At 46.6% G+C, this 27,506-nt stretch overlaps 1 long non-coding RNA gene across 1 annotated transcript; it reads left to right on the forward strand.

The window, feature by feature from the left end:
- Nucleotides 1-5,612: 5,612 nt before the first annotated feature.
- Nucleotides 5,613-25,272, forward strand: LOC112590360 (uncharacterized). Its single transcript, XR_003114148.1, has 3 exons — nt 5,613-7,352; nt 7,625-7,814; nt 24,411-25,272. It is a non-coding gene; the product is annotated as an uncharacterized LOC112590360 (long non-coding RNA).
- Nucleotides 25,273-27,506: the final 2,234 nt, after the last annotated feature.

The raw sequence follows: 27,506 nt of genomic DNA on the forward strand, positions 1-27,506 counted from the left end.
GATCAACATAGGGATATGTTAGGGACCGACTTTGGGCGCGTGCACGCATGCACGCACACAGAATGCTTCCCTTTCATTTACATCCGCCGGATCGGACGATCGACCTTGAGCAGTCTTGTCGAAATCGAAGAGTCCTGCCGAAGGCCAGTCCGAAATCCATTAATTTTTATGCGCCCGGAAACCATTTGCCGATCCCACGCGCACTACGGCCACACGCTCCATTGATAGCGGTATTTACGAGCCGTGCAACTATTAATTATCCTTAAACGTTACCTGAACCTATCCCAACAGTGTTCAAATTACCGTGAGGAACAAAGGAGCCGGGATGCATTTCCCGGTAACCAGAGTTGGGAATTTTACTTGTCGCACATCTCGAAGCCGATAAATCTGTCTCCTTTAATTACGATTAAGTACGATTTACTACAGTTACAATTACCGTCGACATAATCGGAATATATATGGAGCCAAGAAAAAGAATGTAATATATTTTAATCTTCGGTGTTTGACAACCTTGCAATTTTGCGGTGCTCGGGTACAGATATTCTCTCGGGTTTCTTTTTCTCTCTTTTTTCTCTCTTCTTTCTTCTTTTCGTTCTAAAGAGACGCTGAAATTGTAAGAAATCGCAAACGGCGGAAGACGCCTGTTTTCTGGGGTGCCATCGTGGTTTACGCTCGACCGAGGGGATAATCGATTGGTCATTCAGCGGAATTAGTTGATCGGGACAAGGTGGTCGATATACGCGGTGGCTTACGGTACGCTTGCGAAACACGCGCCAACACGTGGTACAGAGACAGGGCCAGACAAAGCACATTAAAAAGGTGTCCACTCTCTTTTTCTTTCCCCGTTCTGTTTTCCTCTTGCGCTTTCGAGCGCGTTTAAAATCACGTCGATTCTCGACGTGACAGAGAGGAGGCATGTGTGACGATACACGCTTGTCGTCGCTTGTCGTTTTACCAGTTGGGTGTCGAGCAATAGCGGAATTCATCGCACCGATCCAACTGTCGTTTATGGATGGAAGAGTGCAATTTGAAAATCGAGATTTTCGAAGAATCTCTACTGTAAAAGTTCGTACTGTGACGACGCGATTAATTTGCAGAAATTTACTTTACAAAAACTTTCCAAACACATATGCTTTCAAGATGTTCGTTTCCTTTTGAAGATCCGCATCCAAACCAATCTTTTGTCAAAGCAGCTTCTGTTTATTCGATATATCTTCGTTCATAAAAATTATAAATCCCATTTCGAGATGAACGAGACGACGACTTAGACGACTTAAAAAAAAAAAAAAAAGAAAAAAAATAGATATCATCAGATTTTTAGCCATGGCAGAATAATTCATTCTTGGCGTCGTTCCCTTACGGATTGAAAAGTGCAATCACTTGATAAAAGAATCAAAATTCTGCCTCTCTGTAGTAGATTTTCAAAGAATACAATATCCACCGAAAATTCGGTATTTTCGGGACATAAATGGTCTGGAAAGACCATACTTTTTTAGAAACTATTTCGAGCCGTATACTTTTCTATACTAAAATATTCATTTCCCCTCTGAAGGTTCGCATTCTTTTCTTCAAAATGGAGTCTCTATTTATTTCGTATGTGTTCGAGAACATTAGAAATTACGTTCCGTTTCCGGTTTCGAGAGAGAAAATCTCAGAGAATCAATATGATCAGTTTTAGCCGCAGTTAAATCATTCATTCTTTGGATCGTTTGGTAACAGATAAACACAATTTGGAGATTCAAGAATACAATGTAAAACACTATGAGATGTAGATTTTCGAAAGATTCAATGTCTACTGAACATTTGTATTCTGTCGATATATTCGCGTAGAAAATCCAAATTTCATATACTCCTTACTTTCTTTCTTTTCGCTCATCTACTTTCTCGTGATTCGACAGTCTGCGTTTTTTATTTGTCTCTTTTTCATCTTGAAGAAACACTCTGTATGCAAGTGTAGCGTTCAAATTAAACCGTCCTAGATGGCACTCTAGGATTACTATAATTTTGATGAAAGTCAAGTCACCGCCGTATCGCGCACGCGTTACGTGCGCTTCTTTTCAACAATTTCGCTTCTTTCTGCGAGAAAGAGAGAGAGAGAGAGAGAGAGAGAGAGAGAGAGAGAGAGAGAGAGAGAGAGAGAGAGAGAGAGAGACACGATATAGCGTACAAAGAAAGACTAAACGGAAGACTAAATTTGCGAAGCATCCTCCGCGTGACATAGTTACCATGCCGCTAGTACTGGTGAAACTACGAGGGAGGAAGTAACAGAATACGCTCGCTTGGTCGTCACCAGCTGCGTTGCACGCATACATACGCATGCATGCACCACTACCATGAATAATAAATCTACTTCAAGGATAACACCCTCGTCATTGGCGAAGATAATGACCGGCGGATCGTAGGAACGACAGGAATACCCGTCGACCTGCACCTATATACCTGCGGGCGCGCACAAAAGAGACGACGAATCCTTCCTGCCTCTCTCTACCTGGACGAACAAAGAGACCTTCGTAACGGAATCAACCCTCGGCGAGAGAGAGAGAGAGAGAGAGAGAGGGGGGGGGGAGAGAGAGAGAGAGAGAGAGAGAGAGAGAGAGAGAGAGAGAGAGAGAGAGAGAGAGAGAGAGAGAGAGAGGAGACCCTTCCCCCTGGCAATCTCGGCTCGCAACTCGCGCGTTCGGCCGATTTCCAAAACCCCCAGAGAGAGAGAGAGAGAGAGAGAGAGACCTCTCTGGGACTTGACTGTGTAGTCGTCGCTGCTAACAGCAGCGGTTCCGGCATTAATGACTCGAACATCCATTTTGGGGAACAATGGATGACAACACTCAAAGTCACCCGGTTGTAGGAATAGCGCGGTACGACCCCCTACCGTGCTCGTGGAGTTGATCGGCGAAAAGGGTGCTTCACGCGGTCAACGATCAAAGAGCGCAATATTGTGTATACCTCGCTAAATTTGGCAAATCAAAATTCAAGTATTGCCATTGTACGGTGATCAGGGAAGAATCTCTGATGATTCATAGAGTAATCTGTGCGCGCGCGTACATACACACACACACACACACAAAAGAGAAACGAGAATCGGGCAGTGAAACTCCATCACGCGGGCGAATGCGCGCGACGGAGATCTTTCGAGATCTTCAAGACGGGGATGCAAGTTTCCATTAATCTTTTGTCTTCTCTTGTTCCTTTCTTTGAAAGCCGGAGTCATTCTTGATCACAGCACCGCGTAGTATCCTACATCCTCATTATCTCCATCTGTATACATTGGGTGGCGCCTCCGTTCGCGGTCAATGACGCGCGTTGTTCGGTATCTTCGCGCTATTCGACTATTACGCCTCGTGTCGACCTCGATATTGCTCTTGGCCAACATCTCACTGCGATCGAATTTATCGACAAATGCCACCGATTTGATTTACCTCGACACACATACGCACACATATATCGGGGATATCGGTCATTTTATAACTAAACTTTTGTTAAAAATTTTTCTCAGTATTTTCTTATCATTTTATTATATTAAAAGTGTTCAATTTGCATCTCATACATTAATGGACAGTAATCTTAGGTTCATTTTATGTTTAAAGTTGACTGTACAAAAAAGAAAGTTATCGGCTGTGTCATTTTTCAATAATTGGTAAAGAAAACGCGTTTTTTGTAGTCATTCTCAAAGATAATTGATTTTTGCAGTAGTTGATGTGTGCATATACCATTCGAAATAACAATATTATATCATGAATATTATATCATGCTGTCTTTTACATGAGTTTAAGAACCATTTCATTTTAGAACATAGCTATGTAGCACTTTGAAATGAATTTAATAATAATATATAATAATATATAATAATATATAAATAATAATAATAATAAAATAAATTTAATATTAAATTTCAGATAGGCTAAATATAGTCATCAAACGTCAGTCAGTTATTAATTATAATGAGTACAGCCCAATATTTTTTTTTTCAGTCGGATTAAGAAGTCGGATAGGATAAAATTTTCCAGGTTGCAGTTCGTATCTCTTTTTCGCTGCAGTTAAGGCCAAGCTTCATCGCGCGCGAAGCGAACCATGGGCGTCCACGGTCATTCTTCCAGAATTTTCTCCGCCAAGCGGTCCGTTTGTTATCTCGGTAATGGTTACACCGGTCTGACCATTCGACTCGGTCTCAGCAATTCCTGATACCTACTTGCGTATCTCACGCCATATGCACGACATAAGCTTCGCCTTCGCATTGTTTCCTTTCGAAACGCAAAGAAAGAACGCTCAACGCTCGACGATGCATTATACATATTATCAGTATAGTATATTATTATCAGGTCAGAACAACACTTGCACGAACTTTTCTTCACGTTCCTCGAGTGAACGTACACAAGTTAACGTACACCCAAAAGCTACTCGGATAATCCATCGCAACTTGAGCTTCGTAACTCGTTTAATTTGATTCACCGCGAGCGAGTCGGACTTTCCCATGCTAACACAGAGAAGAGGAAAAGCCAATATGTATATACAGAGTGTCTGGAATCTTTTAAGAATGAAAGATTGTGAAGATTAATCAGATCAAACTGGGAAGAAAAGTCAAATACCATTTTGCAAAAATCGCAATAGTTGTTAAGTTACTAATGATTGAAGATGACCACATTCATCAGGCACAGAGGCTCTTTTTATTGATAACTTGAAAATTTGCCTACTTTTTTGCAAAATAGTGAAGGACCTTTCTGTTCAGAATGATCTAATCTACAATTACATAAGGGCTATTGTGTCTAGTGATAGACATGAGTATATTGAACTTTGAACCCTGTATCTTGAACCTGTCACTAGGCACAATAGCCGTCATACCTATAATTGATGACCATGTGGTCATCTTCAATCATTAATAACTTAATAACCATTGCGATTTTTGCGAGATGGTATTCGAGTTTTCTTCTCAGTTTGATCTGATTAATCTTCACAATTTTTCGTTTCCAAAAGATCCCGGACATTCTGTATGTGTGTGTGTGTGTGTGTGCGCGCGCGCGCGCGCGCGCTTTTCCAAGGAGAAAACCTTCCTTCTCTCGGTGAAGAGAGCCGATAGCGTGCACATTTTCCCCTCACGCACGCGTCGTAAGTCGCTTCCTCAACTAGCTATTACGCTTTTCCGTGGGGAGGGTGAACCGACTTGTGGAGGGGTAGTCGGGCTTCGTAGTGGGAAGCTGACGTGACTCGCAGTGGGGAAGACTGGGCGCGGCCTACGACGGCGGGGTCGCGCAACGCGTGTTATAAAAATAATATCGGTGTAGCCGGTGCGCTTTTCCGCTGGATATTCTGGCTGATAAATCCGCGTCGTGCGATACGTCACATCTTGGAATCCGCGTTTTCTCTCTCTCTCTCTCTCTCTCTCTCTCTCTCTCTCTCTCCTTCTCCTTTTCTCTCTCTCTCTATGTACGGTCGCACGTGTGCGTGTCGTACGCGCTTCCGGCCGTACGGCTACAACGCGCTAGAGAACGAGCGTCGAGCCTGTGTCCTCGGCCTCCACTATATTCACGTTCTCCTTCACCTCTTTCCCCTCTCTTCCCTCCCTTTCCCCCTCCTTCTCCTCCATCTCGAGCGCTCATTGATCGTCACGATCACGAAGCAGCTCGCGATCGAATCTCGCTTCAGCGAGAACGAAGAAAGGAGAAGAGACGCGCAAAGTGGGAAGGAGACAGCGAACGTGACAGGGGGTGTGGTGGTGCGGGTGTAGAGCTAGCGGAGAGGGAGAGGGGCACCCCCACGTACCGACCGACGGCGCCATTGACAGCGTGGTACTGCGTGAACTCTTAAGCCGGATACCAGATACCGGAGAAGCGCCATTCGTATCGGTGTAATCGGTTGGTGCCGAGTTTGGCAGTATTGCCTTCTGCGCGCCTCCCGCGACTATCTGTGATTGATCCACGTGCGTGGTAGAGTGGAGCGCGTATACTATATCACTACTACGGTGTGCGCGCACCTCGTTTTCCGTTCACCGATCCTCGCTCCGGAAACGACCACGTCTATCGTCGTCTTCGTCCGCCAGCACCACCACCACAACCACCATCACCACCACCAGCACCACCACCACCACCACCTCCTCCTCCGCCTTCCCCTCCCGCTTGTTCTCTTTCCCTGCCCCTTCTCTTTCTCTTCCATTTTTTTCCTTTCATCCTCGTCTTCGTCTTCGACTTCGTCTTCGTGTTCGTCTTCGTCGTCGTCGTCGTCGTCGTCGTCGTCGTCATCGAAGTTTAGCAATCGAACCGTACACTCGCAACATCATTTCGGAATCGTCCCGACAAACGGCCAATCGCGTTGGGCCCGTCTAGTCCGCTCGGTTGGTAAAAAAGCGCGAGCTGCTCCGATACGTCGAGGGGATTCCTGCGACGGTGGCCCAAAATGAGGGGAAAGGGAAAGTGAGTGGAAGAGAGAACCAGAGAGGGTAGTAAGTAGAAAGAGAAAGACGCAGGAAACGGACGCGCGCGCGGTGCGTGCGGGGAGGAGGGATAGAGGGACGCAGATAGAGCGAAAAGGGTAGGGAGGGGAGCTAGAAAGCTAGGCATCGGAGAGACGGGACGGGAAAGCATAGTCCTTTACCACCCGCACGAGTTTCCTCTCGACTGTCGTACGGAACGACACGCGGACGCCTTTTCCTCCGAGTGCAAGTGGACGAGAGAGTTGGACCAAGCGTGCGTTATTCTCATCGTCGCTATCGGTCGTGATCGTTGGTCGTGCTCCTCATCATCATCATCATCATCACCATCATCACCGCCATCATCATCATTATCATCATTGTCATCATCATCATCATCGTCGTCGTCGTCGTCGTCGTCGTCGTCGTCGTCGCCGTCGTCGCCGCCGTCGTCGTCGCCGTCGTCGTCGCCGTCGCCGTCGCTGCTGTCGCCGCCGTCGTCGCCGCCGCCGCCGCTGCTGCCGTTGCCGCCGCCGTCGATTCGATATAATCGTCATTGCCCCGTGACGTAAATCGCGGTGTCGTCACACCACCCAAGAAGGAGGGAACGACGTACTCGAAAGAGGGAGTACACACGCAACGGAAGGAAGCAAAAAAAACGGAAGAGGACTGAAGGGAAAAGGATTACAGAGAAGGAGAACGAATAAGGAAGAGAAAGGGCGAGAACGAAGAAGAGATAGAGGGGAGAGAAGAAGAGAGAGAAAGAGACAAAGAAGAAGAGAGAGAGAGAGAGAGAGAGCGAGGAAGTGCGCGTGTCGTAAACGACGAGAGGAGAGAGGAGAAAATACTCTCGCATGTAGTAGTCGCCGAAACTTGGGAGTATCATTTCGTTGTTTCGAGACGTGCGACGTGTTCCTTATTTTAGGACGGAACTCGTAGAAGGCGTAGGACGAAGGTGTCGAGTACTTTTTTTTTTTCACTAGTCTTCCTTCCCTCTCTCTCCGCTTCGGCATAGCGCGGGAGATCAGCCAGTGTTTAGTGCCAGTGTTTAAAGTCTACCTCAGTCGGCAGTTCGCGGCCGATAAAAGCAGTTTAACGAAAGGATATTTAACAGAGAGAGAAAAAGACAAATACGTATATATATATATATGTATATATAAATACATATGTATATACATATATATATATTATATTATATATATTAAATATATATATATATATATATAGAAAAAGAAGGAGAGAGAGAGACATCTGGAGACGGGAGTGTATAGTCTCTCCGTGTTTTGTGTGACGAGTTTTGCGATAAAGAGCAAAGTTATTAACGCGTAAACATGTCTCTGGATAAATTCACGGAGAGTACCCTGCAGAAAGAGATGGAGAGGCTGGATATCGAAGAGAAGAACGGCGATGCTCAAAGGTAAAACGAATATAATGAAGAAAATCCTCTCGGAGGATTATTTATTTTTTTATTTATATTTTGTATTATTCATCCATGATAACAATCTTCTTGGAAACGTTGGAGAAAATTTACGGTCAGCTTTAGGGATAAGTAATCGTTTTTTAAATATTCCTCGAAAGAGGCTCTCTTGATAGTGTAGCCATGCGCACATGAATTTCCAAAACAAAAATACGGCTACTTTTGACTCTAAATTCCAGTATGGAGTCACTGTAGTTAAGAGTGAAGATTTCTTGAATGAACACTCGCTCTCATTGATATTCGTGCAAATCTGCGATAGAGAGCAAAGTAGTACATAGGCATCGCAGTCACATGTCGATAACCTCTATTTCGGAAAGTCCGGCGACATGATAAAGATTAACACGGGTATTTATCGGGACAATCAGCGCTCGCGTTCCAAATGTTGCTGCTGTCCTTCACATGCATCTAGAAAATTTTGATGAGTTGAAAACGAATGCAACGAAAATTTCTCGCGAGGAAAAATGACAGAGAGAGGGGGAGAGAGAGAGAGAGAGAGAGAGAGAGAGAGAGAGAGAGAGAGAGAGAGAGAGAGAGAGAAAGGAGAGATCGTCATTGATCGTCGTGGAGGTGTACACACACGATACAGATCGGCGCGCAAAGTCGACACTGGTGTAGACGTCTGTCCGACTGGTCGATTGCGTCAGGCATGATTGTTTGCGAATTCGCTTTTTCGGCCGGGTGCGATTATGTAACACGACGTGGCGTAAATTCCCGTGTCGTTCTCTTCCGCTTTTGCCGGGCCTTGCTCTTACAGCCCTTTATCGCGGTAGTACAATAATTCTAGTAGGATAATTCTTCCGATCCGATAGTTAATTCCGATATGAAACGACGCATAGAAATAATCGGCAAAACTCCATTTCCGACGCGAACGAATCGATGAGCTATCGTGGCAGCTATTTGGTGTAGAGCTATATAACAAGTTCTTCTGCGTTCTCGCGTAAAAATGTGTCACACTTTGACGGAGAAAAAGGAAGAAACAGAGAAAGAAAGAAAGATAGAAAGAGAGGAAAGAGAGCAGATTTGTTTCTTCAGAGATTTTTTAACAACCGATCATTTTCTCTACGGTGTTGCTGATGAGAGCGCATATTCAGAGTCAGAGTGCCTTAAATAGATAGGGGCCGTTTCGGGGCAACGTTATACCACCTATCACGATTCACACGTCGCGAGCCAAATATAATGGCGCGTACTCGGCGAAATTCTATCACGATTCTGTGTTTTTCGATCGAGTGCCGTCTAATCTCACGGCCGGCGAGAATTGCGCTCGTAAAGTCAACAACCTCCTCGATAAATATCGGTGATAACGAAAATCAAATTACGCACGCACGCGCTCCGTTCGTCGTCATTGTGCACGTTATTCGTCATATATGCATTTATATTTTTCATCGCAATTAGCTTAACAATTTTAGGATCGATTTCGAATTGTGGCAAAGTAAGCAAGAAGTCGCTCGGTTATTGGAATGCCTACGTGTTGAACAGTCGAGCGCTCATAATTATGATAATTGTATTGTAACTTGTACAATAACTTAATAGCGCCAGAGTTAGTACTTTATCGTAAGAAATTGAAAATTCGGCCAGCCGGCCAGTGGAAAGAAATATTTGAAGTCGAGCTGTGTCGACAATCGGACGTCGGTTTCCTCTTCGGCTGAAGACCGGCTTTGGCTACGGTATTGCACGTGGCACAATTTGATCGTCCCTGAAACGGCGTTGCCGCCAGCATGGTGGACGTCACACACATACACACTAGCGGGAAACTTTTCGGCCAAGTGTTTATTATCGCGTTCTCTCTCTCTCTCTCTCTCTCTCTCTCACAATGTTTACTTATCGTCTTATCGTCTGATCGACATTCTTCAATCGGAAAAACCGAACAATGTGGCTGCTCGATAAGCGTGATCGTGAGAAAGTATTACGCGTGCGTAATTTTTTGAAATATATGTCTGGGATAAAAAATTAGCGATTTATTTTGTGATTTCTCACGGAAAAATTTCGCCTGAATTTTCGTGGGAAGCTTCAATTTTAACATCATGGAAAAGTTTCGATAGATTTAAAAGAAAAGTGTCGTGAGATTCGTAGATATTTTCTACTCATTGTCTCTCTTTCTTTCTGTTTTTCCTTCTTTCCTTCCTTCCTTCCTTCCTTCCTTCCTCCCTTTCTTCCTTCCTTTCTTCCTTCCTTTCTTTCTTCCTTTCTTCCTTCCTTTCTTCCTTCCTTTCTTCCTTCCTTTCTTCCTTCCTTTCTTCCTTCCTTTCTTCCTCCCTTTCTTCCTTCCTTCCTTCCTTCCTTCCTTCCTTCCTTCCTTCCTTCCTTTCTTCCTTCCTTCCTTCCTTCCTCCCTTCGTTCTTTCTTTCTTTCTTTCCTTTTTTTCCTTCTCTCTTTCTCCTATTCTCTCTTTCTCTTTTTTTCATCTATCCTCTTGTACATAATTTATATAGATTCTACAATTATAATTTTTCCAGTATATCTCAGAAAGAAACAATTTTCGCGCGTCTTTTCTCTTTCTTTTTTTCTTTTATTCTTATTATAGACTGTGGGTATGAAAATCGTGCAGAGAAGAAAAAGATACTGGAGTCTTTTTACGGCGCGCACAACGATCTCATTGTACTTGTGACTTCAATAAGAATTTACCGAAAATGACTGCGACCCGGTAGTGGTGAGACGGGAGAAGGGACATATCGCGTACGTGACTTCAAGAATGACAGTCCGTGAAACGAAAACGTAACGTGACTCATACCGAGATAGGATAATAAAAACAGGACCGTGACCAAGACTTTCTCCCGCCGTGAGCGCACACCATGTAATACTCGCGTATTCGCACTCGACTCATCACTCAAAATCACCGGTTGTGATTTTGTGAGTCTTGCTGCTAATCACGTCGAATGTGTACCTTCGCACAGCTCGTATAGTCGATTTTTCTCTTGACTGTGCCCATCGGACCGATACTTTTCTGGTGGGTATCTGCGAGATACAACGTGGCGTACCGTACCCGGCAATGTTGCCGAATCGAGTTTCCAATTTGTAATGAAGCCTACTGAAAGAATGTCGAAATTTGTGCAATGTCTATTTTATATATATATATAGCTAGATAAGTTAGTTACAAGTAAAGATTGAACAACTTCTTTTACATTTCGAGGAGGAGTTAAAGATTCTTCGGCGAATCACTCAATTTCTCCTCTTCAATTTCACCGCTCTATCACTCAACGTTCTGTCAAGCGACCGACTCCCTGGCGCCTGACTCGGGGCGAGTTATTGTTAGAAAGTACACTACATACAAAGTGTGCGAAATAATGCGAAATTATGCGAAATTACACGAAATACACGATGAGACTTGTAGTTTGGCGATATTTAGGAGGATAGAGGAGAGGAAAGAAACATCCGCGAGACGAGAAAGCTTATGCCCGATGGCGCTGATGCGCGCACCCACGTGGAGCTGTTCTCGCTGCCAGGTGTATACGCGTGCGTACACGCGTCTCCGCGCGACGCGCGGACTACTTCGAGACAAAAATAGTGCAGCGCGCCGCGTGCCGGCGACGCCGTTGGGACGTTGAAAATAGCGCGGGGAAATAGACCATATACGTACGCGTATGGCTGCTTTACTACGGAGCGAGTCCGCCGCGCAGCGGAAACCGACGATAAATAAATAGGCGGAAGAAGCGAGGGCGAAGGTAGAAAGAAGTTCTCCAGCGAGCCCGCGCGCGGCGCGCATGCGGCGTGCAACGAGGCGAGGATTCGTAATCTGTTATGAATATTTGACGAAACTAACCGACGGGAAACTAGCAAAGGAGACGGGGACACTCGTAAATAGATTGTCTTGATAAGAGGACTAGCGCGCGTGAGTTTGCAAGAAAAAATTTCCGTCGCCAGAGAAACGAATCGTCACCGGAGAAATGAATGGAATTGATGGGGATTGCGCTGGGAGAAATGATCGTCATCGCGAGTGCGATAATTGAAAGAAGAAACAGCAAACAACAAGTTCGTGACTCGGATCGAAAATTCGGCTGCCTCGGCTCCGTCCAGCGATCATCTCGACCGAGCGAACAGGGATACACGTGGGATTCGCGTGACGGTGTAAAAATCTACACCGTGCGAGCATTTACCTGCCGCACACGACATACATACGTACGTGCGTGCGCAACGCATCGCTATATAGTTACGTGATATTTTTCTAAGTGTGCCTCCTTATGTAATTTTTCATTACGTAAACGCATGACGACAGGCGCGCAATTACATCCGAAATTCCTTTCTTGTTGAGAGACGCAATTATAAGGTAGCGACGAGGTACGATCGAGGTTTTCTGACAGACGTGTCGCGTCGAGTCGATTGAAAATTTGCATTCTAACGAGAAAATCAGTTGATAATCAAAATACAAAAACGCAAAAACTCGTTCGTTACACGCAATAAGAGGGAAAGAGGGAGGAGAATTATTGTCGAAGATTGAAAAATTTTGTAACGTTTTCACGTTTCAACTTTACTGCGTTTTCAAGCTTATCATGCGCATCATCGAAGATTGTCATTGTGTGGTAGAAAATCTATTTTACATCATGAAACTGTTTTCGCTTTCAGAGAGAAACATGTCCAAAGAAACGTCACTTTCGATCGTGCATTCGCAGACGCAATGATGAATTCCCTAATTAAAAATATACATGTAAATCTCACCTCCTTCTCAACCTCCTCCTCAGTGCCTCCGGACGCTGCGCTCGAGTTCGGGCTGGTCGCGAGTTTGTTTTTCCCGCCAATTAAAGCCTCGCGAATACGTGGAGCGCATCCAGCCGAAACTTTCCACGCCCGTCGCGTCCGCGCGTTCTTCGCCCCACCGCTTCTAAATCTCCTAATAGCGATCGTCATCATCGTACTCGTCGCCACGCACGCACGCACGCACGCACGCACCCACCGCTGTTCGCGCATTACCGGGTCTCCTCGTATCAAGCAAACAAAACCCGCTCGCCGCGCACGGATCGTAATCGCGGCGCTAAATGCGCGCGGCAACGTGATGACAAGTTTTCATACGACTATACATGTCGAATTTCTCGAAATCTTTCCTCGCCGAGGAATATATTCATATGTGTGTGTGTGTGTGTGTGTGCGTCGCGCGCACGCGCGTGTATTTTCGTAAAAGATTTTCAAAGATACACCGAGATGCGGCGAGAGCATTCGTCACGGCAATGTTTGAAGCGAAAAGGCTCGCGTCGACAAGCGTCTTGCCGCAAAGTAAGAGCGAATCAGCGAGCAATAAGGAAAACCGCAGGGCAACCCCTCAATAAAGTGACGAACACGAGGTGCAGCGCGCGACGGCGACGGTGTTGAAATTCGATGAGGAGACGAGCCACACGCGATAGGATGACAGAAGCTACGAGAAGCGTGGAAATATCTTTCTTCGGATCGGATCGTTGTCGTGATGAACGTGCAAAAATCGTCGTTTCCCCCTTATGAGGGCGTACAAAGGTACAAGAGGGCGAGATTAGCGAAAGGTAGTGCGCCAAGTAGTAGCTGTACCTGGCTACCGAGTGACCGAAAGCGAACGCTGCTACCAGTTTTTGCGGTGAGCCCGATGCGGTCGGCCCGATACGATCCTCTCGTCTGCGCGACGTGGAGGAGGAGGAGGAGGAAGGACAAAACGGAGGAGAAGCGTCACGGGGGCGGAAAGTGATACGCGAGAAAATTGCACGCGAAAATTACGTAATAATGCCTTCAGCCAGTCGCGTCGCTGCTAGTATCGTCGTGCTCTCTCTCTCTCTCTCTCTCTCTCTCTCTCTCTCTCTCTCTCTCTCTCTCTCCCCCTCTCTCTCTCTCTCTCTCCCCCTCTCTCTCTCTCTCTCTCTCTGTCTCTCTGTCTCTCTGTCTCTCTGTCTCTCTGTCTCTCTCTCTCTCTCTCTCTCTCTCTCTCTCTCTCTCTCTCTCTCTCTCTCTCTCTCTCTCTCTCTCTCTCTCTCTCTCTCTCTCTCTCTCTCCCTATCATTCTATAACGACGAACAACGACGAATAACTATAATAAACTTAAGTGGGCGAGAGAGGAGAGGAGCGCAGCGCAACGAATTACGACTACGTGGCGGAACAACGCGTGCGTGACTTTAATTTAGAGTAGGCCACAATCCGGATACGACTCGTAGTATAGTTCGACGTGTACGACGTGTCGAGATCGCGAGTAATGCGGAACGAATGTCTGACTATTCTTCATCGCGGGAAATCGTGAAACTCTGTGGTAATTGTGAATGAGAATGGCTGCCGTTTGCGCTCGTGACGACGCGAAATACGCAAAATACACGAAATACACGCACGCGACGACGACACGTGTCCGAGCGCGAGCGCGCGCAGTCGCGGATCGCCATTTTCTGTCAACGTGTCCTCCGACCCGGAGAAAGACGACGAAATTGATATGTAGCTGCGCGACGGACTTTGTGAGCGACGATAAGTCGGTCGAATGATGAGGCGCCGACAGGCGCGAGTGACAAGCGATCAAATCCCGATGCCGGTAATTGTTCGTTCGTCGTAAGTATGGCGGAGCGCGAATCGCGCCGCCACGTTGAGAAGCGGACTTGTCCACGTAGGCCGGATAGAGTAGAGAGCTTCTCTACGTGGCGTTGTTCGTGGCTCTATCTTCCAGTGAAAACGCGCAACGCGCCTTTTTTCGCGCGTCGGTAACGTAGGCACCTGCGACATCGCTCGTCGCGGAAAATTCTTTCTGTCCGGACGGCCCTGGGCCACCATTCCCGCGCAGATCGGTACAGCGATCCCGAGAGAGAGAGAGAGAGAGAGAGAGAGAGAGAGAGAGAGAGAGAGAGAGAGAGCGCGATAGAAATTTGCTTACTTTGCCTTTGGTACCCTGCTGAATAAGCTAAAGCTCTCTCTGTCATCCATCCCGTCGAGCGCGAAATATAATATAAAATATAATATAAATACATAACTACTTGATCACCGACCATCTTTTCCATTTCGCGCGACCATTACTCTTTCAGGGATTTGTCGGGTTAGAGACGCTTAAATATGCTCGAAATATTAAAACGCATTTGCCCAATTGCGAAACGATGAGAACCGACGAGAGGAGCGTCCGAATTTCGAAATTAATGTCTGACAATCGATCTCGAAAGTGTTTCCCGTAATTCTCCCTCGAAAATTTGAGAAACCGCCGAAAGAAGGCCGCGCTTTCGTCCGACTTTGCCGTATCTTGAATCTTTGAAAATCGGACGCTTCAGTTGCCTTCCGTTTTTTTTTTTTTTTTTTTCTCGAGGAAGAATGAAGCACACACAAGAGTTTCAGTTTCAATGAATAATCCCAGGCAGAACAGAAATGACAGATCATGATGACATCAGAATGACGACGTCAAAATGACGAGGAAAGCTCCTTTTTTCATTACGATTCAGTCATTTTCTCGTCATTTTGATGCCACTTTTATGTCATGGTGATTTTCTGTTCTACCTGGGACACGGCGTTTCGAGAAACAACCGTTTTCCTCGCTGAAATTTTTCTCTTCGTCGTCAGACGAAATGACGAAAGGGGACGGCAGTATTTTTGCTGCCCTCTCTTATCCTTTCCTCTGCCTGTCAATCTCGACATACCCGCGTCGAAGTTCCCGCTGGGAAATTTCTCGCGGACAAAGAAGCCAGGTAAATCTTCGGCATTTGTTTGAAACGTTTCGGCGATCTCTCTGACGCTGCCGCTAAATTTCTAAGAAGGCCCCCGTCGATTCCTCAATATTTCCCCATCTACCTGAGCACTCGACCGAATCTACCTGTACGAATACACGTACGGTCGTGAGCGTTGCTCAGGAACAAATGCTCGAAAGCCTTTGTAAAAATTGTACGCGTTGTACAATTGAGTTTGGTTTGAGTTATCTTCTTCTTTTCCTTTTTTCTACAATCTTTTTTTCTTCCCCGTCCTCCCCCTTCCCTCCCCCCCCCCTCTCTCTCTCTCTCTCTCTCTCTCTCTCTCTCTCGGAACTCTATCTGAATCTGTTAAGCTTCTTCGGAATGTTTTCCTTGTTGAACGTTCAGTGCCGCGGTCGGAGACGAAATCTCCGTGGCAATTGTCGGAAATTTATTTCACAAATGATAAATATACACTGTCGTCCAAGAAACGAATTTTTTGACATCTATTTTTGTTTCACATCTTATCTGTAAGCGCAGCGAACGAGCAAAAATTTGTTTGGATATATCATAAATTGTTACACGCGATATTTAAGCCAAATAAAATTCCGCTCGGTGAAGTGGCACGGCAGCGTAAAAATGGCGTCGGTGCTCAGGGTAACAGCCGCCATTTGTAAACCGGCTTTCGATACCCTCACTGATTTGCATACAAGTTGATGCCAGTCAACTGTGTCGTATTATACGGTATTACGATTTGCTTCGCTATGTTTGCGAATATTCTGTCATCCATAGGAAAGCAATGATTGCTTTCATTGTTCATTGATATACGGTATCTTCAAGTTTACGTTGTTTTACAATGTGCGTCTACCGTGCGTCAACATGCACATCGTTATTACTAGTGAATACTGAGGGGTCGAAAGAATTACGAATATTGACAATTAATTGAAAACCAAATTTTACTACAACGTCAGTTTTATAGATTGCAGGAGAATTCTGTAATCCACAATTCAATACTCGCGTCCATACCGATGGTAATTCATGTGGGAATACTTTTTAATTACATAATTATGACTTGTAGCAACGACATTTGACATGTGATATTTTAAGTAAGACACATCTTACTTATATAAACATTATATAACTTTATAGACACATGCTGAATTATACTACATTATACACACACACACACACACACACTTCAAGTAGAATGTGGCACGCGTTATCGGCATATTTGAACATATTTGAACGATTTGCACGAATCTCGTGCGTAACAATCTCGCATTATTCATAGACAGTTTGACTTTTCGAAAAATCGCGCGCAGCTCTCCCTCGTTTCCAGTTTTCGTTTCCGCGACGGCTGGAAAATTCTGTTGGCAATTCTGAGCGCGCTCGGAATTGCCGGAAAGTGCAAGTCCAGCAAGCGGAGTGACCGGACTGGAGAGAACGCGACGCGCATCGTCGCGGAATTTTCTCCGGTCAGTTCACTTGCGGAGTTCCTTGCACTCTCTTTGTCTCTTCCGACGATCAATGTACCGGCGAAACGATTTCGTTTCCACCTCGTGGCCGAGGCGAGACAAACGCCGGCGACTCTGGCCCCGTGTCACTGGCCGGTGTAGTCTTTCGTCTTTCGTTTTTCGTCATCCGATGCGTTCCTGGAAGTGCAACGGAGACGCGTCTCTCCGCGTCGGCAGCGCGAGCTGCGGCGGCAGCGGTTTCTCCGCGGCATTGATTAGTCCTGTCTTATCAGAGGGGCTCATTCGCTGCTCGCGAGCGTTCACCTCGCTTCTCTCGCTTCTCTGTTTCTCGCGCGAAAATGTTGTCCTTGTCGTTGGTGTGTGAAGATGATGGCGCGCGCGGTGCTCGTCTCACCCTCTCTGATTTCTTCTACATTTTCGCACATAATTTAGGAAGAGGGGAGGTAGAATTTTACACGTTTACGTTTCTTCATATTCTTATCCAATCTCTCTTCTAGTCTAGCAGAATATTACATATATTACATATAACTCGAGGCAATAAATGAATTGCAAACTGCAGGAGAGGAAGACGAAAGTAGCAGGGAGAAAAGGGCTGAAGAAGTTTCGCGCAACGTTTCACGAGGCCGAGATGAAAGCTCATTCCCACGGCTTTCGCCGACGATCAAAAAAGAGATCTCGTTCCGATCTCGTATGTAGCGATTTAAAGAGAGTTTTAATGGAATTATGCCATCACACACGCCAGTTGTTACGCCACAGGGCTTCTCCAATCTTTCGGCGCACGCGCGCGCGCGCGCGCGGAAATACGTGGAACGGTTTGCCGGCAAACGCGTACGTCGCTACGTAGAATCTTCGTGCGGCTGCTTCTTTCTGGCGAGCCTCGGTCGTCAACTAACCGAGGTCACGCGAGCTTACATAAAAAGGAACGTATCTGGCTTTCGCGATCGAGTCAGGTCGAATGCCATTATTTATTCAACAGCCTCGTCCCACTTTGTAGTCCCACTCCGCCGCCTCCCCTCGCCCTCCCCGCCGAGCCGAGCCGAGCCGAGTGCAATCCCGTGACATCAGGGTGAAGGAGAGCCAAAGGATAAAACGAGGGAGCGAGGGAGCGAGCGAGCCGCAGGCTCGGCGGAAGAGGCGGAAGAGAGTTTCGGGCATTCGGCGAGCTACCCGGGATTTATTATATTTTTTTCGTCCCCTCTCCCTTTCGAGCGAAACGCGCCGCGCTCGAGAGCCTCTTCGTTAATTCGCGCCTCATTTTAATACTCATCATGCTCGTCGTGGAACAAGATCTCACGTCCGGTTTGAAGACGTTTGGAAGACGAGCGAAAGGAACAAGTGCCGGAGGAAAAGCAAAGGGAGGAAGGTATAACCGGAACCTCCTACGTTTCGCGCTCCTACGTTTCCCGAAGCCGTCGCCGTGTGCAAATCCTCGCATGATCGCATCGAAACTTTTGACTTTTTTAAAGTCGAGCCGGCGATATTGATACGCGTTTGTATTCCGCAGCCGGAAATGATATAAACGAAACGACGAGAAGGAGAGACGGAGGGACGCGCGAATGGCTCTGGAGAAAGCGCAAAACACAGCGACGATCAGCGTAAACGAAAGCGAAAGAAGATAGGCTGGGGGATGGTCGGTCGCGCAGAGCCGGTACCAGCAAGGGAGAGTCCGGCGAGTTCTCTGGCGAAATTTTAATTAAATTTCATAATCTGTGTGTGTGTGTGTGTGCGCGCGTGCGCGTGCGCGCGCGTGTATGTAAAGACGTTGTCCTCTAGGCATTATGCACGACCGGGACTTAAGCCTTTGTCACGTGAACGTTAGCGGCGACGGCGATTCGTTTTCGTACTCGCGGAATGCGCGAACCGTGTTGCACTCTTCGCATCACAATCGGTTCCCTCTTTTTTCTTTTCTCTCTCTCTCTCTCTCTCTCTCCCCCCTCACCCTCTCCCTCCCTACCATCCCCCTCCCCCTTTTCCTATCTCTTTTTCTCTTTCTCTCTCTTTTATTCGCTATCGCATCCCTCCGCGAGATGAATGCATCGCGACAGCGATGTATGCATTTAATTAATTCCTCGCCGGCTTCCCCCCCCCCATCTCCCTCCACCGCTGTACGGCGTCTCGACGTCGTTTATTTTATGCGGTTTTATTTTTTATTTTCTGTTTTTTTCTCGTCACGAACATTTAAACAGCCTAAATTCGATTAAAACTAGAATTGACGTCTGGTGCGGCGGCAGCGGCGGCGGCGGCGGCGGCGGCGGCGGCGGCGCCGCCGCGCCACGTGGGACAGCCGCTTCCTGCATTCTTAAGGCATACATCGCGTGGCCGAGATTGACTTGATAAGTGATAAACGTGAACATATTTTCGACGAGAGGGAAACCGAAAACCGCGAGGGAAAGATGACGTGATGTTTGGAACAGAAGCTTTTATATCACATGGATGGCGTATACTATTCTCCTCAACCTTCCACTTTAATTCATAAAAACATGAGAGAAACGTGCTTGAAAGTGGTGTACGTGTTGCGACAAATATAGTAAAAATATATGATAAAAGCTGAAGTATGGAATAAAAGATGTGAAACTTTCGGTACTTTGTTAGTATATGTCGCCGCTTGATTTTTGATCAAGAATACCTCAAGAGATCTTATCGCCTACCGTTTTTCTTTTCATATTCGCGAATTCCAGGCGGTATCTTCGTCGAGCTAATCCACTGCCACGTGCCTTCTTGTCGAAAAAACGACGGGAAGGACGACAGTTTCTCCCTTTCTCTTTTTCTCTCGTCCCGCCGTCCTTTGGAAGGGCCTGCCACGGAAGGTCTCTTCTCCGTTTCACGTACAAGAGTCCGTGAGGAGAGAAGAGCCGGCTCGCGCAGTTAAATTCGTACAAAGTGCCGCGGCGACGCCGCGACCCACAGGCGTGTGTGCTTTATTCGCGCACCTTCTCGAAGTATTGATTACTTTCCGCCTGTGGGAAGGAAGGGACGCAAGTGAAGGGAAGGGCGGAGAAGAGAAGCAGGAAAACGACGCAGTGGAGAAGGTGGAGCTGGAGAGGACGGAAGGGAAGGGCCTTGCTCTCTCTCTCTCTCTCTCTCTCTCTCTCTCTCTCTCTCTCTCTCTCTCTCTCTCTCTCTCTCTCTCTCTCTCTCGCTCCTTCCTTCTTTTTCTCGTTTCGGACTCTACTATTACGATGCCTTCGTTTGTCTCTCTTTTTTCCACATACGCACGCGCGCGCGCGCACACACACACGCACATACACGCGTGCGCGCACACACTATCCGACACACACCCACCCACGCACGCACGCACGCACAAATGCGCTATTTCGCGTATAATTTTCAGTCAAAGCTTTTTTCCTTATTTAGATATAATTTTAGATAGATGTCGTACTGGTTAAAAATTTCCTTTGATTTAAGAATATTTCTTTGCTTCATCCTCATCTCACGATTTCATCTTAACCTTAATTGTATATCACGATTATACTTATAGATGTAGTTTAGATTGTACTTTTATCGAATTTTATTCAACTTTTGCTATGTCACCTCCCGAGACACGTGGGCATCACTCTCTCTTCTCGAGGATTCCTCGAGACGTTACGCTAGAAAAATTTGCTATATTTCTCTGTCTATCTTTAACTTTGTTACCCTCATTTATCGTCTCTCTCTCTCTCTCTCTCTCTCTCTCTCTCTCTCTCTCTCTCTCTCTCTCTCTCTCTCCCTAGCTCGCTGTTTGGACATCCTACCTTCGCCCTTATTTTTTTATTTGGTCATAAGTTAACGGTGTCGATATATATATATATATATATGTATATATATGTATATTGGTGGTCGTCGGTGGCCTCCGAAACATGACCTTTGTATCTCGATTCACTACCGAAGCCTACCGGAGAATTTGGACCATTCGCATCCACGTCTTCGTCGAATATCACACGACGAGTATTCGCGGCTAGAACTGATCGAATCCGCGGGAGATTTGTCGATCGTTACGACAAGGAAGCTGCGCGAAAAGGACTTGCCGCCTCTCTCGCGGTAGACCTTCTTTCCTTCGGGCTACAATCACGCCGTAAGTTAAGATGTAATTATCCCGAGTACTCTAAGTAAACGAGCTTCGTCCAAGGCTCGTCGCGGTAATCCTATCGATGGCACTTGGGACGAAGAAGAACGCTGTTTATGCATTTCTGATCAGCACTTGAAGCCGGTGTAATTTCGACACTGCTAATTAACCTACGTCAATACGCCGGTTCTGATGAAGATGAACACGGATGAGACACGATTACATGCGTTCCGAGATATCTTTGGTGAGAGAGAAAGATGAAAATTCGCCAAGGATCACATCGTGACTCTCGTCGATTTTAATTTCCGTCGCGTGGATGAAAACCTGCTTGGATCTTTGACTCTCACGTTTTAATTAGCTCGATATACTTCCTGCGCGACGAGCGCGTATCGTCGGCAAGCAAGTCGTGATTTAAAGTAAAGTATACCGCATTTTTTCGACGTGTGGATATCGAGTTGCAATGGATCCTCGGCGCGGCGCGGCGCGGCGCGGCGCGACGCGGAGTTTTTGCTCGCTCGAATAAATCCGTGAAAATACCGTCTGCGATATTTCCGATAACGACCTCGGCTCATTATTAACCCAACCGTGCCAGATTCCGTATCTGTGTCATCGGCCGCCATTCATCATTTACATGTGCGCAAATCAGGAAAATGTGGGAGCTTCGACCGGACGAATACCCGGACTCGCCGATATCCTCGGCGATAGCGGGTATAAGAGGACTCTTCTCATCGATCTAGTCGCGATCTCGATGCTCACCTCTAAACCCAGATCCTTACGGGTCCATCCGTCGGGCCATGCCCGATTTGTACACGCGTTACATGTCGGCATCCGGCAAGAGCTGGAGGAGAGCTAACGAGAAAGTTTTGTCGATGAGCGAAAATCTCAGTGATCTTTACGACGGATAGAATGATTTGTTATTAACTTGACTCGACGATACATAGAGAACCGCTTTATAACTAATCGCTTTCTACCGCACTCCCGAATGATTTTATGAGATAAGTATAAGCAATGGTTCTCGCGAAGCTTGAAAATATGACCTGGTCAGTTTTGACTCGACCGTATTGATTATTGGCAAACGTTTCTCGTCCCTTTGCAATTCTGGACTGATGAAAATTAACCCTCTGATACAGTTTACGCGACAAATTCATCTGTCCACACCACTTTCCACAGATATTTGTGTGTGTTTTACGTACGTGTGGAACAATGTATGTCACCACACAGTATTCATATTTTATAGCTAGCCGTCACAGTCACTTTCGTCGCATATACACAATCTTGGAAACATCGACTCAATATTCTTTCTTTTTTTTATAACAAAATACACTGAGATATATGCGCATATATATATATATATATATATATATATATATATATGTATATATAACATTCCTATATTCCAAGTTTGTCAAATTTTTTTCATAAATATTCAAATTTTGTATCAAACATTAGGTGATGAGAAAAAGTTATTCCCGCAAAACTTTAAATGATGTGTGATATTGTGAAACATTTTTTAGCGCGCCTAAAAATTTGTCTCATTAAAAAAGTAATTTCACTTGTTAAAATGCACATTTCATACAATAACAAAACCCCTCTCTGCGAATAAACGCAGGTCTTTCTCGGTCTGTGTCGATCCATTGTATCACGCGTGACTTTTAAATCGGCCAAAGATCGAATCTCATTAACAAAGGGTAGCAGGGGGAGAGAAAGCACGAGAGAGGGAGAGAGAGAGAGAGAGAGAGAGAGAGAGAGAGAGAGAGAGGGAGGGAGGGAGGGAGGGAGGGCTCGATCGATCGCAGGTGGTGGTTGGCGGCGGTGGTTGGGCCATTCCCGAAAATAGCCGCGGAAGGTAGACGGATGCGGAATGGCACGCGAAATGACGGGCCTATCTTCGTTATCAGCGCGCGCGCCGTCAATTTTCGTAGGCGCGAATCGGCTGGCCAGGGTGTGTAATCACTTTAGGCAGAAGGAGAACTTTCCGAGTCTCGCCGAATCGATCCTTGTCCTCGTTCGTTCGTTCGTTCGTTCGTTCGTTCGTTCGTTCGTTCGTTCGTTCGTTCGTTCGTTCGTTCGTTCGTTCGTTCGTTCGTTCGTTCGTTCGTTCGTTCGTTCGTTCGTTCGTTCGTTCGTTCGTTCGTTCGTTCGTTCGTTCGTTCGTTCGTTCGTTCGTTCGTTTCGTTCGTTTCGTTCGTTCGGTTCGTTCGTTTCGTTCGTTCGTTCGTTCGGTTCGTTCGTTCGTTTCGTTCGTTCGTTCGTTCGTTCGTTCGTTGTTTTTTTTTTTTTTTTTTTTTTTTTTTCGTTTTTTCGTTCGTTCGTTCGTTCGTTCGTTCGTTCGTTCGTTCGTTCGTTCGTTCGTTCGTTCGTTCGTTCGTTCGTTCGTTCGTTCGTTCGTTCGTTCGTTCGTTCGTTCGTTCGTTCGTTCGTTCGTTCGTTCGTTCGTTTCGTTCGTTCGTTCGTTCGTTCGTTCGTTCGTTCGTTCGTTCGTTCGTTCGTTCGTTCGTTTCGTTCGTTCGTTCGTTCGTTCGTTCGTTCGTTCGTTCGTTCGTTCGTTCGTTCGTTCGTTCGTTCTCGTTCGTTCGTTCGTTCGTTCGTTCGTTCGTTCGTTCGTTCGTTCGTTCGTTCGTTTTCGTTCGTTCGTTCGTTCGTTCGTTCGTTCGTTCGTTCGTTCGTTCGTTCGTTCGTTCGTTCGTTCGTTCGTTCGTTCGTTCGTTCGTTCGTTCGTTCGTTCGTTCGTTCGTTCGTTCGTTCGTTCGTTCGTTTCGTTCGTTTCGTTCGTTCGTTCGTTCGTTCGTTCGTTCGTTCGTTCGTTCGTTCGTTCGTTCGTTCGTTCGTTCGTTCGTTCGTTCGTTCGTTCGTTCGTTCGTTCGTTCGTTCGTTCGTTCGTTCGTTCGTTTCGTTCGTTCGTTCGTTCGTTCGTTCGTTCGTTCGTTCGTTCGTTCGTTCGTTCGGTTGGTCGGTCGGTCGGTCGGTCGGTCGGTCGGTTGGTTGGTCGTTTCCCGGCGAATTCGCGACGGTCGGCGTATCTTAAAGCGCGATGAAACCAAAGACGCTCTGTGCCAACATTTTCCCATTGCTCTCTTGTATCGTCCGCGAAAAGAAGTATCGCGACTTGATAATATTGATCTCTAGTCATCGCGTTATTCAATTGTACATAACAATTACGTACGCTTCTTCAGTTCGTATTCTAGAAAAGCGACACGACTTTGGATTTCCACCTCCATTTCTGATTGTGTGAACATTAATCTATCTGCAGAAATTATCTACACGAATTGTGATATTGTGGTGTGAAAATGTCGGGTGATCTTTCGTTAGATCGATCTTACGATTATTATTTCTTTTCTTTTTTGGTTGGTATTTTTAATCGAATGTATCTCTCCAAAGTTAAGTTTATACGTATCGTACGTTTTCATTCACAGAGACTTATGATTTGTATTCTCTTTTGTTGCAGGTAAGGATATTCTTACAATTTTATGATCTTTACGGTGAGGACGGGACTGTATCGAGTAATTGACAGGTAGGACGTAAGGACCATTTCGGTCTAATCCGGAAATGGATGAAACGATAACATGCGAACTAAAGCAGACAAAGATTTACTTTACATAGTGATTAATTTCGAGATTTGAATTCCAAGATCCTCGTTTTGCGAAAGTCTCCTCTCCTTTGTTAATGCACACGCGTCTCTCTCTCTCTCTCCCTCTCTCCCCCTCCCTCCCTCCTTTCTCACCAAAAGGTTTAATATTCCCGCGAAAACGAGACATCTTTGACCTTACATTCCTTTCTCGAAGCGCGAAAATCATTCAAGCGAGATACAACTTGGTGCTTTTCACGACTGATTCAATTTGCCTCCGGAACTCGCAGCGGAGCTTTCCTGCCCGCGACCTTCGCGACGTTGTACTATCGACAGAAGCCCTGGTAGCCCGAGCGGGCGCGGGGCCGATCGTCGGCATAGGACGGCTGTCAGCCTCGGCCTCGGTGCAATTTCGGCGCGGTGCAACGCGGTGCGCGCGCTGACCTGTCTGTCGTGCATAACTATTTCTCTTCGTCGTTCTTTCTCCGCCCACCCTTACCCTGTAGGGGGCGAAGCCGCTCCCTCCTCCTCATATTCGCATCGTCGTAGCGAACGATGCGAGACCGCCAGCTGCGAAGGACTCTATTCCGGGAATAGGAGAAGAAGCGGGACGCGAATTCATTAATCCATCGCGAGACGTCTCGGCCGCGTTTTCGACTAGCCGCGTCCTACAACGATCCCGTCACCGCCGCTTCCCACCTGTCGCTCGTTCGTTCACTCCTTCCTTTCATCCTTCCCTTCTTTCTTTCTTTCTTCTCTTCTTCCTTCTTTCCTTTCTTCCTTTCTTTCTTTCTTCTTTTCTTTCTTTCTACCTTCCTCCTTTCCTTTCTTCCTTCCTTCTTTCCTTCCTTCCTTCCTTCCTTCCTTCCTTCCTTCCTTCCTTCCTTCCTTCCTTCCTTCCTTCCTTCTTTCCTTCCTTCCTCCTTCCTTCCTTCCTTCCTTCCTTCCTTCTTTCCTTCTTTCCTTCTTTCCTTCCTTCCTTCCTTTCTTCCTTTCTTCCTTCCTTTCTTTCTTTCTTTCTTTCTTCCTTTCTTCCTTTACTTCCTTCTCCCTTTCTCGCTTCCTTTCTTCCTTCCTTCCTTTCTTTCTTTCTCCCTTTCTCGCTTCCTTCCTTCCTTTCTTTCTTTCTTCTTCTCTTCTTTCTTTCCTTCATTCATTCCCTTTTTCCTTCGCTCGTTTTTTCAGGATGTACATACAAGTCCGGCAACCGAGTGAACCGTTTCGAATTTCGAAGCGCGTGATGCCGTCTAACGCAAATGTCACTAGGCAAATGTTGGCTCGCGTGGACGAGTGTCCTTGCGATTGAGGCCGCGTTGACGAAATTGTTGTCGGTTATGCAGCTGCAAATCGATGAATTCACTCTGCGGTTTCCTGAGAGCGTATATTATCATATACATGTATTTGCATCGGCGATGGATCTGACTCTCTCGCCACTATATTTCTATGAACGCGCGTGCTGAGATCGAATAAGTTGGAACTCTGCCGGATGGTTAGCTCAGGTTCGCTCTCGTCGTTATTGTACGACGCGAATGTCGATGCCATCGATCGGACGGCTTTCGCGTGATAAAGGGGGTCGCAAGCCCCAGTTTTACTTTTATTTCGGATCGATGACATTTTAAAAGCACTCGTGGTATCTAGCGCGATGCTATGTATACGATGAGCTACAAAAGGAACCGAAATAACCAAGCTGCATGAAAGTTCCGTCTTGTATTCACGGGGTGACGGGGGGGGGGGCGTACGATCTTCTTTTCTCCTTCCATCACGCGCCCGAGTTTCATTCATTATTCGACAGAAACGTGAGAGATCTTTTTATAACAGAGATTTTTATAACAAAGAAATTCCGGTTTGCGGGGGGAGCCATCGCGCACTTGCGTTAGCCGTACAGCAGTATATCAGTCGCTGGAGTAACGACGATGCGTCAAAGCGAGCACAAGTTGCCCAAGTGTAAAAAGTGCAGAATGAAAGTTCGATTTGCTGGAAAGTGGAGAAAAGAAGAGACGGGTGAATCGGTGATGCGAACACTCTTGGAGATCCGAGCGTGCGCGCACTTTCGCGTGAAGCGAGGAAGTGATAACACGGCCGGGATAACGAATCCAGCTCCACGCTCCATCGCCGGCCGCTCGTACGGTGGCCTTGAAATTTCGCTCTCGCTATCATCCCACGGCCACCCCCCAATGCCCGTCGAAGGACGAGGGAGGAAAGAGTCGCGAAAGGGCGCGAGCGAGAGGGCGAGCGAGCGAGCGAAAGGGCTGAAAGCCCGGGTCGCCCTCCTCGCGATAAGTTTGCGCAGAGAGTGAGAGTGCGTTGGGGAGGGAAGATGAGCGGCGACGAGCGGAATACGAAAGAGAAAGGTCGCCACTCGAGGAGAAGGAGAAGGAGGAGGAGGAGGAGGAGGAGGAGGAGGAAGAGGCTAAGGAAAGGTGGGGGATGTCGGTGGTCAAAGGGCGAGGAACGACGGAGATAGGAGAGGGCGAGCTCTCCTAGAGAGGGATCGAGAGAAGGGGTAGAAGAGGGTTGAGAGGAACATCCCGACAGAATCGCCGCGCCGCGCCGCGGCGCGGCGGGTGGAAAAGGCGGCCAGAAGGGGCAAGCAATGGTCGCAGAAGGGGGTGAAGGCGTCGTCGTCGACGACGACGGAGTAGTGATGGGAGTGAGACCAGCAGTATCGATAGTATTGACAGCTTCGTGCTCGAAATTGACACTCGTCTATCGATTCTTCGTGGAATTAGGTTCACGAGCATTTTCTTTTTCCTCCTTTCTTTTGTTTTACACTCATTCCCACGCACTCGTGCCTTACTTTTCGAAACTTGGCAAAACTGGCGCATCTTTTTCTAATATTTATGATCCAAAGTAATAACTATTGCGTCGAAATTCAATATTGATGTCGAAGGATTTTACACTCAGGACGGCTAATCGATGACGAGAACGATCTTGTTGAGAACAATAATCCGTTTGACATTGACACCTCGAGTGTAG

The sequence above is a fragment of the Harpegnathos saltator genome, unplaced genomic scaffold, assembly GCF_003227715.2.
Source record: "Harpegnathos saltator strain DR-91 unplaced genomic scaffold, Hsal_v8.6 scaffold791, whole genome shotgun sequence".
NCBI classification, from domain to species: Eukaryota; Metazoa; Arthropoda; class Insecta; order Hymenoptera; family Formicidae; genus Harpegnathos; species Harpegnathos saltator.